Source organism: Olea europaea, chromosome 7 (genome assembly GCF_002742605.1).
Source record: "Olea europaea var. sylvestris chromosome 7, O_europaea_v1, whole genome shotgun sequence".
Taxonomy (NCBI): domain Eukaryota; kingdom Viridiplantae; phylum Streptophyta; class Magnoliopsida; order Lamiales; family Oleaceae; genus Olea; species Olea europaea.
This window is the reverse complement of record NC_036243.1, coordinates 2,630,251-2,635,980: the sequence shown is the minus strand read 5'-3', so window position 1 is coordinate 2,635,980 and position 5,730 is coordinate 2,630,251.

Genomic DNA, 5,730 nt, shown 5'->3' with positions numbered 1-5,730 from the left:
ACTGCATCTCCATCTTGTATACAGTGAAGTTCAATTTTCCTCGCCCTTCTTTGAATCGCGGGCAATATGATTTCATATTCACAAGTAGACTTCCAATTCAAAACCTTTGAGTACCCTGATGCCATTTGGGCTAACTCATTTGCCATATCATTATATATCCTATTAACGCATTGGAGTTCTACTTGATCGAATTCTTCTAGTAATTCTTGGGCGATCTCGTACTGACTTATAATGGAATCACTTTGGCATTTAAAATCATCGATCAATTGATGGATCACCAATTGAGAATCGCCCCTAACGATTACATTTCTTATTCTCATATCTACCATTAGTTCTAGGCCTACAATTAATGCTTCATATTCGGCCTGATTGTTGGTGCACATTCTGTCTAAGGTGAATGCAAACTTGTAGCAAATCCCTAAAGGATTAATCAATGTTACCCCCACTCCTGCACCTTTAGAGGTTTTTGACCCATCGAATACAACACCCAAGGTTTTAACTCGAACGAATTGATTTCTAATTCGATTTCTTCAGGCATGTCAAGGCATGGATGATCGGCTAGAAAGTTAGCCAAAGCCTGATTTTTGACTGCCTTTTGAGGTATATATTGTATTCGAACTCTGATAAAGCTAGTGTCCAAAGGCCTACCCTTTGGTGTAAAATAGGGCGCGAGAACATATACTTGACTAAATTTACTTTAGAAATTAAATAAACGGTTACGGGCCGTAAATAAGCCCTTAATTTTGTACATGTGAAATACAGTGCTAGACACAATTTTTCAACAGCAGAGTAATTACATTCACATTTCATTAACCATCTACTTAAGTAATAAATTGCCCTTTCTTCACCAAATTGGTCTTCTTGTGCGACCATTCCAGCTATTGATTCTTTTTCAGCCGATACATATACTTTTATTGGCCGTCCCTGGATTGGTGACACCAACACTGGGGAACTTGATAGATATGTCTTCAGGCTTTCAAAAGCCTTTTGATATTCTTCTTTCCAGACGAATTCGTCCTGACTTTTCAGCTTTAATAGTGGCGAAAAAACTTTAGTTCGCCCTGCACAGTTAGAAATAAAGCGTCTTAAAAAATTTACTTGGCCTAGAAACCTTTGCAACTCCTTTTTATTGCTAGGTGGTTTGGCTTCTAAAATGGCCTTCGCTTTATTTTTATCAAGTTCAATCCCTCTCTTGTGTACTAAAAAACCAAGAAAGTTCCCTGCAGTAACGCCAAATGCACACTTCAAGGGATTCAACTTTAGCTTATATTGCCTCATTCGTTCAAACGAACATTTTAACTGTTCGAAATGGTCTTTTCTTTAATAGACTTGACTACTATGTCGTCTACATACACCTCAACGAACTTGCCTATCACGTTGTGAAAGATTAAATTCATTGCCCTTTGATAAGTTGCCCCTGCATTTTTTAGGCCGAAAGGCATAACCACCCATTCAAAACATCCTAGAGATCCAGGGCATCTAAAGGCAGTTTTGTGTATGTTTTCTTCAGCTATATAGATTTGATTGTATCCTGAATACCCATCCATGAAAGAATACATGACATGTCCGGCAGTTGAATCTACTAAAGAATCCACCGTGGGCATTGGATACTCATCTTTGGGTATAGCTATGTTTAAATTTCTAAAATCTATACACACCCTTAGCTTACCATTCTTTTTTAGTACTGGCACAATATTCGACAACCATTCAACATATCTGGCTGTTCTTATAAAACCTGCTTCCAATAATCGCTCTATCTCTTTCTTAATTTCAGGGAGTACATTAGGAGCAAAACGCCTAGGAGGTTGCCTATGAGGTTTAAAATTAGGCTTAGTTGGTAATCTATGTTCCACTAAGTCTCTATCTAAACCAGGCATTTGTTCATATTCCCAAGCAAAACAATCTTTGTACTCTTTTAACAAAGCGATTAATTTGTTACTAACCTCTTGGTCGAGCATCTGGCTAATGAACGTTGGGTGATCTTCTCCTTCATCGCCAATATTTACTTTGATCAGAGGGTCTTGCGCTTGAGCGTATCCATGTTTGGCAATCCACATCACTTTGTCGTCCAGTTCTTTTGTAAGTACTTCCTCTTCCAAACAGTCCACCTTGTTGACTTCTCAGCCAAGGCTTTGCTCTAACTCGAATACTGCCAACTTGTCCTTCAGGGCTTTTAGGGCAGTCTCTTCCTTCGCTTTGTCATTGCATTCCTTATTGAAAGCCATCAGTCTGGCTTTGAAAGCCTGAATATCGGCCATTTGCTTTTGCAACTCAGAATCCATTCAAGATTCCTTGATTATTCTTTTGCCAATCACTGGCTCTCCCAGGGCCACTATATTTGGCCTCATCTGTTTGAACATCTCAGTGAGTGCGTCCACTGAGAATGGTTCTTCGCTTTGCGCGACAACCTGAGTTTCTTCCCCGTCTTGTACCACTCTGACAGGTCCATAGTTTCCTTCGTACATGAACTTTTCCACTGAGTTTGCTTCTGCGACAAAAGGCCTATGATCGGCATGTACCACCTCTGCTTCGCCTTTGTCATTCCAAAAAATCAGGCATTGATGGAGCGACGAGGGTATACATCGACTTCCGTGTATCCAATCCCTTCCTAGGAGCACGTTGTAACTAGTAGGACCATCTATTACAAAGAAGACAGTGGTCCTAGTAGTCGTACCTATAGTTATGTCCAATGGCATAACTCCCTTAGCTGAAGTTGCTCCTCCGTTGAAGCTAGTGAGGATGACTTCTGTAGGAATCATATCACCCTCTGTCTTTGCGAGCTTTCTCATCATCCTGGATGGAATGGTGTTTATAGCTGCTCCATTGTCGACAAGCACTTTTGCCACTGGGACGCCGTTAACTAGAGCTTTAACGTATAATGGCCTCAGGTATTTTGTCAACTTCATGGCTGGCCATTTAAAAATAACCTTTTCGGCAGCCTCTATTTCTATCTCTTGCTTGTTTTCTGTCGAATTATCCCCTTGTGATAGGTCGACGTGTAATATGTCACGTTGATCCTCTGTCTCCTGAATTTCCTTCTTACTTTTTTCTAATGCTTCCTCATCAGTTATCCATCCTGTGGGAGGAGGCATTATTTTTGGAGGTGACCCATACTTCTCAGAGCGAGGCACTCTCTTCTTCCTTTTGGGTGTCCCGTACAGTACGTAGAAATCGAAAGGACGCCCAGATGGCTCCCCCAATAAGTCTACTTCACGGACTCCCTCTTGATATAGTTGCTTAAACAGAGTATTGCGCGATACTCCTCTCTTTTTCCTTTCTGCTTCTAGGTCGATTTCTTCTTCAATGTCTGTCATCCCATCGTCCTCTTCATCGTTGTAGGCCTCTCCAGAAGTCTGGCCTTCTTCACATACCAGCACGCAGGCTTCTCCTTCGTTGTCCTTCCTCTCTTCTTCCTTTTCCTTATTCTTGAACTCATTGGCCAGTAGGTAATTATTGGTCACGACAGGAGGCAACGTACCGAATTGGATAGCAAGGGGCTGATCTGGATCTTCTTCATCCCTTTTGTCCCTCTCAAACCTTGATCTCCCAGAAGAGGTTTCTGGCAGTTCTTTCATTGATTCATCTGTACCAGTCTCTTTATTACCCTTGAGGACGTTTTGATTGGCTACCTTGAGTAGTAGAGGTGCTTTAAGGTGTGGCATTCCTTATTGCTGCCTCATCATCCGTCCGTAGTTTCGCTGGAAACGCCTTTGTTGAGTCCTAGTCATCTCATCGAAGGGTATTGCTCTTCCTGCGCTGTACTGGAATGAATGCTATACATTTGGCCGACGAGGTTGCGGCCTAAATGCTCTTCCAGTATCTGCTGATCTGAACTGCCTTTCAAAAGACGGTCCTCTATAGAATGATGTACCTCGCCCTCTATCATGCTGAATGTTTGGGAAGAAGGCAGGGCGATGAGGATGCTGCCATGTCCCTGGTTTCTCCGTGTCTCCATTTATTTCCCTTTTACACCTTGCACACATGACATTTTCGTCATTTTTTGGTTCTTTCCCTTTGATTTGTTCGAAAACACTGGGATGTGTTTTAGTATCCTCTTCTCCATCATCTATGACCAACTTGAATTTTGGCAACTTGTTCTTGAACCCAGACGTTACCATATTTACCCCAAGTGGCTGTGGGAAAGGATTCTCGTCTACTGCCATCTTTTTCTTATCGTCGAACGTAATTCGTCCTGATTCAATAGCATCCTGCAATACGTGACGGAAAACCAAGCAATTGTTAGTCAAATGTGACCATGCGTTATGCCACTTACAATATTTTTTACCCTTTATTTGTTCAGGGTTTGGCAATTTGTGCTTATCGCTCAGCTTTATTTGCTTATCCCTATATAATTTATCGAATATAAGGTCGGCTTTGGTCACATCGAACGAGAACGTTCTAGCCTTTATGTTTCCATCCTTTATGGGCTCATCTTTGCCCGATGGTCTAGGCTTGGCCATTATGGGACAAGTATATGTATCCCCTTTTACCAATTTGGCCAAACACATTTCGGCCTGATCGTATGATTCGTCCTCGATGGTATGAACGTCAAAATTTGGGTCTCTGTAATAAATCCCTTTACTAGAATTTTTCATTTGTTCTTCTTCTCTTATCAGTCGCTCATACCTAATCACATTCGCACTCAACTGGAAAAGGTCGGGAAATTCCTTGTCCTGGAACTTCTTTTTTTAAATCAAAGCTCAAGCAGCCTTGTGCGATCTTGACAAATTCCTTTTCGGGCAGAGGTACAAAACATTTGCTTCTTGCTGTTTTGAACCTTTGGAGAAAACTTTCTGCCCATTCATTTGGCATTTGACGTAGATTCGCCAAATCAGCCAAAGTGACTTCAGATTCAGTTTTATAAAACTGAGCATGAAACAACTGTTCCAGTTGTTGCCATGTTTGAACAGAGTTCGCTGGCAAGTTGATGAACCAGGAGAAAGCTACTCCTGTTAACGAACTAGGGAAAAGTCTCATTTTATGGTAATCGGTTACATCACCACTTTGCAACGTGAATCGCTCTATGTGTTCTAGAGTAGACACCTCTCCTAAACCAGTAAACAGTGAGAATTCTGGCACTTTGTACCCTCTAGGCCATGGATATGCTTGGTCTACCCAATCAGGATATGGCTTTGTGTACGTCGGCCTAATGACAGGACGCACCCCAAAGGCCATCTGATCCTGCACGATTTCCATAATCTGGTTCCTCAACATGACATTGGGATCGTATGGAATTCCTACAGGCTGATTAACCGATTGATTTGCATGAGGTCTGATGTTTGGTCCTTGATTGGTAACAAAATTACCATAATTAGGGCCATTACCATTAGCTTGGACATCTGTTCCCTCATGACTACGTGGAATATTCTGTCCATTGTTTAGGACATTATCTCTCACATTTGGACTACCCCCCAAATTAGGCATGCCACTACCATTGTTTTGATTTGGCACTGTATTACCCCCTTGATTTGAAGTGGAAGGCCCAGAAAGCGGTTCTACCCCTTGATTCGGATTTAGGACAGAAGGATTATGTTCCACAACTGTCCTGGTTTGAAAGTGGTTTGTAAGAGGTATAGCCGGTTGACATATTTGGCCTACTAACTTATTCATTGTTTCGTTTAACGTCTTTAGCTGTTTGGCCATATTGTCATAGTGTGCATTTCCATTTTGTGTAAATCTTTCCATATTATGAATACTTCGAAGATTTACCTGCTCAACGATGTCTTGCAT